Source organism: Babylonia areolata, chromosome 1, assembly GCF_041734735.1.
Source record: "Babylonia areolata isolate BAREFJ2019XMU chromosome 1, ASM4173473v1, whole genome shotgun sequence".
NCBI lineage: Eukaryota > Metazoa > Mollusca > Gastropoda > Neogastropoda > Buccinidae > Babylonia > Babylonia areolata.
In genome coordinates this window covers 40,786,432-40,797,345 of record NC_134876.1, presented here as the reverse complement: position 1 = coordinate 40,797,345, position 10,914 = coordinate 40,786,432, and the positions used below count along the sequence as shown (strand labels likewise).

The 10,914-nt window shown below is 40.7% G+C and overlaps 1 long non-coding RNA gene across 1 annotated transcript in view; it reads left to right on the top strand.

Moving 5' to 3' along the window:
- Positions 1-9,584: 9,584 nt before the first annotated feature.
- Positions 9,585-10,914, top strand: part of LOC143292048 (uncharacterized) — a 69,823-nt gene continuing 68,493 nt past the window's right edge. The window contains exon 1 of the long non-coding RNA XR_013056613.1: positions 9,585-9,716. This is a non-coding gene — a long non-coding RNA (uncharacterized LOC143292048). The remainder of the gene's footprint in view (positions 9,717-10,914) is intronic.

The window sequence follows — 10,914 nt, the reverse complement described above, 5'->3', positions numbered from 1 at the left end:
CTCATTGTCACATTACTTCACTGTCACGGTCAACCCTGCCTGTTGGTAGACTGATGTCGAGGTGACATCATTTAAGAAAAGAGGAAAGAAAACCATGTTGGTATGACCACGCAACAAGATCCAATGGCCTTGCGAAAACAGTCCACAAAAGAACGGTTGAGGAATGGAGGCCAAAGGGGCGACAAAAAAAAAAAAAAAAAAAAAAAAAAAAAAAAAATCGATGGCAGAATGGACGAGAAACCATTTTGCAGAGACCCAGGCTTTGGCACACGATCGACAGACCTGGGGGAATCTGGTGAGTAGTTCTGTGCGGCGTCCCAGTGACTTGACAGTCAGTGGGGAGAAGACGTGAAGAAAGTCGAACAAAGCCGAAGCAGTGTTCTGTGGTGATATTGCTGTATGTGTGCAGGCACGCGCCCAACATAACGATGGACGGAGTCAGATAGAAAGAGCAATAGAACAGAATAGAATATGTCTTTATTACCAAGTGTACCGGGGTCACAAGGAACATTGGGGGTTGGGGGGTTGGGGGGGGGGGGGAGATTGTACATAACAAGGTACGAACATAAATCGAAAATCATACACAAACACAGATACAGTAGAAATTAAGATACATACAAGTGCATATCAATATAAAAAAAAAACTTGTGCATACTCACACATGCACGCACTGCACACACACACACACACACACACACACACACACACACACACACACACACACACACAGATTTCAGTCTCTCAAGGAGGCGTCACTGCGTTCGGACAAATCCATATACGCTACACCACATCTGCTATGCCTAACCAGCAACATAACCTTACGCGCTTTGTCAGGCATTGAGTGTGTGTATTGGTGTACTGATCAGAGTGGATTTCTTCTACGGAATTTTGTCAGAGGATAACTGTTTAGTTGCAATGGGTTCTTTTTCATTGCGCAAGTGCGTGCTGCACACGGAATCTAGGTTTAACGTCTCATCCGAATGACTAGACGCTTAGTTTGATTTTCCGAGTCAAATTTGGTAGAAGAAGTGAGAGCGGGAATCGAACCCAGAACCTCGTTACTGCTCCATACATAAGGATGGGTGAAACAAGACGATGGAATAATTCTGGGATGATATGTATGCTTATGGTTTCATTCTTGACAGCTTTTTCAGACTATGAGATGCTTTATTCCCTTGTTTTGTCAGGTATTCTGTAGCCTTTTCAAAATTGCCTGATTTATGGAATATCATTTCAAGATTTTTATTCTGTTCAGTTGTTTCTGTGACGTCCCTTCCATATTAAAACATCTGAGCTCGTTGTTTTGATTTCGAAAATATGTCTACTTTTGTTTTTGCTTCTATTGATTTCAAATCCAGTTGTTTACAATATACGTCTAAATGGTCCAGTTTTAGCTGTAGGTCATATTTAGTTCTGAGGGTAGTACAAAGTCATCAGCATATAAAAGACAAGGGATACTTTTATTTTCAGGGAAACTAAGTGTATGGTGAATTGGTATCTGGGAACCAATCAACAATATCATTTATTAATATATTGAATAATGTGGGGATCAGTGTATTTCCCTGCAGTACACCTCTTCGAAAATATACTGAAAGGGAGAATCCATTGTCATTACGGGTGCAAACTCTGGTGTTCGTATATGTATACCTTTTTATATCAAATTGAATCACCTACCTCGTATACCAAGCTTTTGTAGTTTAGTAACAAACCTGTATGCGAAATTATCCAAAGCTTTTTTGAAATCTACGAAACATGCTTATAATCTGTTTTTTTTATGATATAATCAACTATCCTTAAAACAAAAATAAATTATGGCCCGTAAAAACCTTTTCTAAAACCGGTTTGGTCAATTGCAAGTAAACTGTTTGATTCTAAATACTTATTCATTCTGCTGATGAGGATCAGATAAAGTAGATTACTTGAAAGAGCAATTGATAGTTATTTATCTGTAGTTATTTTGGGTTTGATTCATCGCCTTCTTTATGAAATGGGATAGGTGTACAATTTTTCCATAAATCCGGATAACATCCAGTTCTCAGAACATAATTAGATACGGCTTTAATTGTTGGAAGTACGCCTGGTGAGATAGCTTTTATCATCTCATTTCTGATCCTATATATGCCCTGTGATATACTGTCCTTCAATTTTTGACAGGCTTTTATTCTTTCTGTTTCAGATATATCATTATCTAAACTAGTACACATGTTAACTGACACAGTGTGTGTGTGTGTGTGTGTGTGTGTGTGTGTGTGTGGTTGTTGACAAGTTGGTGAGCTGCCTTAACATCAAACGCCAAAGTGATGACCATCGTTTTTGTAGAGCAGTACTGACAAGAACATTTGTGTTGTCTTGTTTTAATAAACAACTGATCTTGTCTTGTTTTCAATGGACAACGATTATCAATGTCTGCGTCCTGAAGAAAAACAACAACAAAGATTCTGAGATGTGGTAAGCTTTGCAGGATTTTCATGTTCGGAATAAAGTTTGAGATAACAGTTCACGATTTAAAAGAGAAAGCTCAGCAATCTCCACATACAAACTACACACAGTGGTAGTACAAAATTACCCACGCAGGTTATTGGCTTCAAGGGGGAATTATGGTCAAAAGATAAACAAAATCAGGAAAGTCAATACACAAACAGTCCAGTTTGAAACGTACCCAGACTCTCCATAAAAAAAAAAAAAAAAAATGATGGCGAGCGTTTTAATGTACTCCCAAGTCTGTAGTGGATGTCAGGAATTAGACCTTTTAAATTTGAGCATTGAACACAAAATAATTCCAGTGAGTTTTGTTTCAGTTGCAACTTGAGTTATAGATTCTAAAAGTCGGATATCTGGATTTTGGGAGGAATGTCCTAAGTTATGCAAACGGACATATTGCATTTTGCTCGTACATAGAGTTTTTGAAGAGCTTCAACAATTATCTATGCAGACCTGGAACTGGCGCCGAACGCTATTCCTACAGACGTTCTCTTCAGTCCAATAGACAGCAGTCATCGACAAGCACTGAAGACTTAAATCCTTGCGGAGATATTTGACAATTATATTGATTTTAATGACGATGACATAACCATAGAACCTTAGAGAATACTGGACTCAGTTTACATTGTTCACATCCAAGCTTATTACGGAGGCCACTTCGGGATAGAAAACACAGAAATAAATCCAGAACGAATTTCAAGGGACAGAAGAAAAATCTGCATTATCAAGCTCACGAAAAAAACCCAACAAAAAACCACAACATTGAACCAGAACCAAGTATTCTTCAATAAATGTGATAATGAAAATCAAATGAGAAATATTTGCTTCATCCAGTATGTGAAAGCTTTTCTCTGCAGGAATGTCACGGTGAAGGATCTCCACAGTCAGAAGTGACATATTTATTTGTGCCCGATATCATGTAAATCCCGGCCTTCAACACCCATATTGGGCTTAGATGTCAGACAGAATGGAACCCAGACAAAATTGATATTTTCGTTCGTTCTGTGGCAGATCACACACACACACACACACACACACACACACACACACACACACACACACACACACAGATGCTCACTGAACAAACGCTACCCGGACAAATGTTCCCCCGTAGAAATGCTACCCTGGACAATTGCTCATCAGGAAAGTGATGCACCCGGACATTTGCTCATCCCAACAGAAGATAAATCGAATAAGATGGCAGTGTGTCGTTCAATGGTTCTTGTTCTTTGTGCACACATGTGTGCGCATTATTCTGATTTGTAATTTGTCTGAGGTGGGAGGGTCAGAGTCGTCTACAAAAATCCAAGATGAGGTCAAAGAGAATGTCATATTTACAGGTTGTGCAATGCACATTGTCTAATGCGATATAATAGAAGACAACAATGACATGTTGTTTAGACACAAAGGCAATACAAATCAGTTTCAAAATAGACCAAAAGGTCAACCGTGAATGGTGCTTCTTGAAACTACATTATTCTTTGGCCACGAAACCACCTGTTTCAAATTTCAGCTTTGTTCGATGAGAAATAAGGGGCGCCTTTTCGTTTTGATAGTTTACATTTGGAAAGGAAGAAAAAAGAAGTTTCATGGACAGCACTTTCTTAAACGCTTGAAAGGTTTGCATTTGCATTTCTTGGTCTGTTATGAATAAATATTTGAGTTTGAGGAGACCAACAGGAGAGGACCCCCTCCCACCCAAACCCCCTTCCTCCCTCTCCTCCTTCCCGATTTACCCCATTCTTGATGATTTTCCACACTTTCTTTTATCCGAAGTTTAATACTAAGTTAACAAATTCTTGATGATAGAGTATCAATAGTATTATGAATGGAATGAATGGAATGTTTTGAAAACTTTGGAGTAGTATTTGATCGGGTTACGTTAAAATGTTGACAAAAGCTATACATGCATATATTGTTTCTCTTTCAGTATCGCAAGCATGAACTCGATTATCTATGATACGGCGGTTGAGGACATTGTTCTTTTTATTTATTCTATTTTATTTCGTTGGATCGTTAATACCAAAGCGAATCCGGCAATGGATGGCTATTTTTTTCCTTCGTCATTGAAAAAAAACAACCCCACATACACAGATGAAACATAATATCAAGGAGACATATAATAGTTAAAAGCACTAGATGATTCACACATATGTATGAGGGAGTTGGGACAGGGGCTCCATGATATGGCCCATAATATATTCAGCTCCGGCTAAGGTCTTAATGGGTACCACGAATTCCCTCTACCGTCATTGTGTCTCTCATAGGATTCGAACCCATGTTGATGTTTTTGACTTTTTGCATTCATTATCAGTTGTTTCGCTTGTCAGTTTAACAACTTCTCTTTTACGAAGTCCTTTAAGTAATTTCCTGTAACTGTATTTAGAGGGTTTTTTTTGTTGTTGTTGTTTGTTTGTTTTGTTTTTCTTTCAAATTTCACCCACATTTTTACCCTCATTTGCCCAGTTTCCCCCAACCCTCCATTCATCCACATCTCCCACCCCTTCTAACCGATAATACTCAGATGTATTCATAAATACTTTTACAAAATGTCTTCAATCACCGATATGTGTGACGGGACATTAAACAAAAATTCCTTCCTTCACAGAGGATGTTGTTGACTGATTGGACGTGGAGACATACACCATGCATCCACGCAACCATCCGTCCATCTATCCATAGCATTGTGAGGGTTTACAAGATGTCAGCAAACCATAATCGTAATGGTATTGAAGACGACTGATTTATTTTGTTCGACTTTTCACTTGAGTTTCCTTCTTTTTTCAGCCAAGTGTAAAAAATGTATTTTACACAGACAGAAAAAATGTATTTTACACAGACAGACAGACAGACACACACACACACACGCGCGCTTTTCTGCCATGCCACGCATTCATCTGAGTGGTAATTTGATGCCAAAAAATAATGAAGGAAAATCGACCGTGGGTTTTTCTTCTGCACAGCAATGCATTTTTATTGGTATAACGCAAATGATAAGGGTAGTGGGTTACGTGAATCTCTGACTCGCCTTCTTTTCTTTTCCCCACCTCCCTTCTCTGGTGTGTGTGTGTGTGTGTGTGTGTGTGTGTGTGTGTGTGTGTGTGTGTGTGTGTGTGTGTGTGAAAACAGCACACAGACACAGTGGAGAGAAAACAGAGAGAGAGAGAGAGATTCAAGATTCAAGATTCAAAAGCTTTATTACTCAAGGATAAAGATTTTAGGCATTGCCTAGTCTTCCAATCTGTCCTTGTGACAACAAAAACAGTAACGATAAGACACAACAATAATAACAATAGTAAATACTACTACTACTACTACTACTACTACTACTACTACTACTACTACTACTACTACTACTACTATTTATAATACTAATCAACGGACCATCATCATCATAAAAAATATAATAAAGGGAACACTGTCACACACTCACATCCACCCAATCACACACATATGCACACACTCATCCCCAAACACACACACCCTTATGCATATACATATTTGCACATATACCCACATGCATGCATATGTCTACATGTACATACAGATATGTATGCATACGTATACATAAACATAATTAGGTATCAAATCATATTGTAGTACATTACAGATCATATTGTAGTACAATAGCAGATATTGAACAAAAAGGAAAGAAAAAAAAATCAAGAAGTAAAGGGGTTATTAAGACTGTCAAATTAATCACCACACAGAATACAGGAAAGAGGCACGACTGAAATGAAAATATATTAACAGAGCAGACAAATATAGTTATATCACTGTACATATACAACAGTGATGAGAAACCTGACGCTGATGTGGTAGGCAATAACATCCAATCAATAGCTTGCATGTAATACATAAAAATCACAAAAGGTTGAAAATAAGATGAAACACGTTAGTGTATGTAAAGGAACAGACAGAGCATACATTTCACAAAGGGCATGATGTGTTTAGGCCGGTTATATTTGGTTTGGGGGTCTATTGTTTGTGGAGCAGAAGTTTTCGTACCCTTGATTTGAAGGACGATAATGAATCGCCTGTTTTGACGAACGTAGGAAGAGAGTTCCAAATAGATAGTCCAAAAAATGCAAAGCTAGATTTGTACAAGTCAATGCGCACACGAGGCAGAATATAATTATCTGAATCGTAACGCTCTGTTGCCCTTTGAACAAATTCACTGAGGTACGGTGGTGACATGTGGTTGTGTACTTTGAACATGACCATTCTATTGTATTCAAATTGCTTGTACAGTGGTAATATTTCCAGTTTTGTTAATTTCTCATCTGTTGATAGTGAGTGGTCGGGTAGAATACGTTTTGCTGCTCGTCTATGTAATAAGTTAATTTTTTTGAGCTGGTTGTGACTGGCGAGAGAGAGAGAGAAGAGAGAGAGAGAGAGAGAGAGAGAGAGAGAGAGAGAGAGAGAGCAAATAAACACGAATAATCCATGCGCGCTATTCGCTTTGAGTCGACCGCAAAACGACTTCTTGATAGTGAAATAAGTAACCGCAATGAAAAACATCTGCCGAAGTCCTCGCTCAGTGACCAAGACGAGTGGAGCTGAAGCATACCAAACGTGGTTTGGAAGTAAACGCGTTCCGGGTCGTAGGCCAACAGTCCAGTGCCGTTAGAGCCAAGTCAGTGTCGTGTCACAGGGACTGTAAAGTCACCTGTACCGCCCTCATGCCGCGGGGAACACAGAGGCAGAGACACGCTGATTGCAATTGTCCTGCCTCGCACTCTGGACTGGACAAGTGGACCTTTCCCTGGCCTGGTCATTGCAACATGCTCCCTTCCTCCGCCATTAACTTCTACAGTCTACTCTGGTGGTGTTCTTTTTTGTTTTCGTTTTTTTCCCTTCTCTCCACTCGAGGAATGCTTTGCGTTTTCGCCTGTCCACCTGGTTTGGTCTTTTCTTTTCCAAGCTTGAGAACTAATTGCGGAAAGTAAGTGTGATGAGGGGGTTTGGGGGGGGGGGGGGGTGAGGGGGTTGGGATGCAGGAAAGATGGGAGGAGGAATAGGGTGGAAGGTGTGGGTATAAAGGGGGTGAGGGGAAAGGGCGAAGGAGGGAGGGATTTGTCGACACATCCGTTGCCTCGAAGCTGGCCTGATCCCTGGCTTACCCGGGCTGGCAGGGACGGGGACGGGAGGTAATTAGTGCCCTGGCTGCCTCACCGTCGGAACGAAGGTAGCCAAGGGAGGGGGAAGATGGCAAATACCTTTATATCCTCCCCCCTTCCTTCTTCCTGGCTTCCGTTCGCCTCCAGTCTACTACAACACTTCCTCTCTCATTACTCAAATATTGGTCTTTTTTCACAGCGCTGACTTGTTTCAAGCCAGACAACTGAAATCAAACTAATTACAAGTGCGGAGAGATTACAGTGCGCGTTCAGTTTCTTCGCGAGCGCACGGTCTATCTTAAAGGAGTTCGTGTTTGCTGGAAGAGCAAACCTCCAGTTCTCTAATCCTGCAGGCAGCCATTTTGAAAAGTGTTGGAGGCGAGGCTTGATCAACGCTGAGGCCAGCTACTCTGGAGACAGCCTGTTTCAACTTCTGTCAGCTCGCGGGGAAGTTCTTGTCACGCAGAAGGGGAAAGTTCTGTTATAAATGGTCTAAAGGATCACGTTCGGTACCGTTCCAGAAATCAGAAATCATTTGTTTCCAGTTCACAGGGGGACTGCTGAAGTCCTCCAAGTCATCATATCGCCGGAGTTCCAGTCCAATGAAAATGAACATCCCAGTAATGAAGAGCTGATTATGGCTGACTACGGTGCTGGACTTAAAGCAACGAAAGAAACAGAAAAGGTAAGTCATTTGACCATCGTGATTCTTCTTCATAAGACAGTTGTCGGGTATGGTTGTGTTATGGTCATGGTTTAAATAATTGTCTTTCGTTGTTTACATCATCTTTTTTTTCTTCGTTGCTCGAAATAACATAGTCGAATTATCAAGGATATGCTAAAAGTTGTTATCAAGCAGCATCTGTATCAATGACTGAAAAACAAGTTATATATGCAGTCCACGCTTTTGGCCTAACTTCTACACCGTTCTCTTCTCACCAGTCAGTCCGTGTTGTTTTCGTGTGCTTGATTTTGTTGATCTCAGCTGACTGTCCTCTACAGACCCACACTATCTAACACACACACACACACACACACACACACACAGACGTACACACACACATACACACACATTAGAGCATGCATGATCGTGCGCACACACATACACACATCCACGCACACACACACACACACACACGCACACACACACTCTCACTGACAGGAACAGTGACGTGCCGCACACACGAACTGCTCAACACTCGTCCCATGCCTACACGAAGTCGGCCGCTTTCCTGTGTGGCCTTTTGCTTCACAATCGTGACGCCCCACGGCTAATTTTGCACCGTCCCCGACACGTCTGTCGATTTGCAATCACACTAAAAAAAAAAAAAAAAAAAAAAAAAAAAATCTTTGTCTCTCCCATTTCTCCTTTGGCATTGTTTTGTAGGTTAAAATTACCGAGAGAGAAAAACTGCATCGTTTACTTTAATCTCAGTCCAACACACACACGTACCCGCACACACACACACACACACACACACACACACAAGCCATTATTATGTTGAACTGTTGTCTGATAGCTGTTATTCTTGATAAAATCGTATTTATTGCAATAATTTATCATAGTGCAAAAAATACACGCAGCAGGCATGTACAAACCCACACATAAATAGTTACGCGCGCGCGCTTGGAGGCAACACACTTGAGCACAGCGTGCTTTCACGGCCAAAGCTGCTACCGTAATCTCCGAAAACTAAACCAATGACAGAATAATCATAACAACAAAAAAAGGAAAGAAAAAAACAACAACAAAACAAAACCAGACCACAAAGATCGTATGTTTATTTCCTTAGCTATTGATCGAAGTTTCTGACTACTTTTCGCCCAAAACTGTTGGCTGTTTTCACAAGTCTCACAACAGGAGCAAAGCAGGGTAAGGCATACGGGCGACAATTGGTCGGCCATTTTGACTGTGACCTCTGAGTGTGTCACAATCCGAAACGGTGGTTGGACGGCGGCTCTCGCGTATTCATGAGGAGGTCGCCACATACCTGCCAGCCAGAGAGACCAGCGAGAATAACTGTCCGCAGTCTGCTAAAAAAAAAAATCGAAAAAAAAACAACAACCAACAACATTGGATAGTTCCTGTACAATCCGTTTCCATGTTGACAATCGGTGAGTAGTGACAAAAATCAAAATTAGCAGAGGTCTTTCGGGAGCTATAAATTATTTGTTTGTCGCATGCTTTCCAATGCTGTCAGTCAAAGTAGTTCGGCCTTCGTCGGCGCCATTTTGAATTTGTCCCGCATGCCTTATGATTATTTGACATTAGTTATTCAGCTACTGTTTGCCACTAAAATGTGTTATTATTTGCGCTTGACCACACAAAAAGTATAATGTACTATTCCATGACTTGCTCCTTTCCTTGTTTAATTTTCTTCCTGTGAGTTATGTTTATTGTAATAGTTGTATCATTGATAATTCATTATAAAAAAAAATCTTTTATTGTCCAAACATCCCACCAACGAATTTCATTATAGGTGTTTCCAGTTATTTATGTCTTCTGTTCTTTCCTTTTTTCCCTTTCCTTTCATCAATCGCAGCATTTTCTGTCGTCCCTCGCATAGATAACACACGCGTTTCGACAATATTTCAAGGCAGACGAAGTAATTGAGTTTTCAACTGTCGGTTTCTAGGTCTGCGCGTGCCGCGATGTGTAGTAGCTTCCGACCTGTGTGGGCCGATTGCAATTAGTGTGTCTGCCCCTCGCTCCTAACTGCACTCGTGGCTACCGGCCACTCAAACTTTGAGCCTCAACTGCTTACTGCCCGCTGTTCCAACAAACAGACTGGCGTGGCCAGGTCATGGGGCCATTTTTGGTCACTCGATGTGTTTGGGAGGATTTGGACACCCAAATTCAACCGTTTGCTTGTGGATGGGATTATAAAAAAAAAAGAAAAAAAAAGGGAGAGAGAGAAAAGAAAACACTTGCTTAACGTCCGAGGTTCTGAAGGTGAGAGCAATAATGTGGCACGCACGCACACACACACACACACACACACACACACACACACACACACACACAGCAGGAGGTGATTTTGAGTCCGAGCGTGTGTGTGTGTGTGTGTGTGTGTGTGTGTGTGTGTGTGTGTGATTTGATATTAAGATCTGTTGCATTAATGTTTTGTACTTGACAGTGTTAAAATGTCTTCAAAACGTATGTTAAGATAATAACAGGGTTTAGACATGAGCAAAGTTTGTGTTGACTTTTCTGTTTGATATCAACATTCTGGGTATACTGTACAGGGGAGGGGATATATTGAGAATGTATAATACATACTGAGCGAATAGATAAGCAGATACTAGATACAGG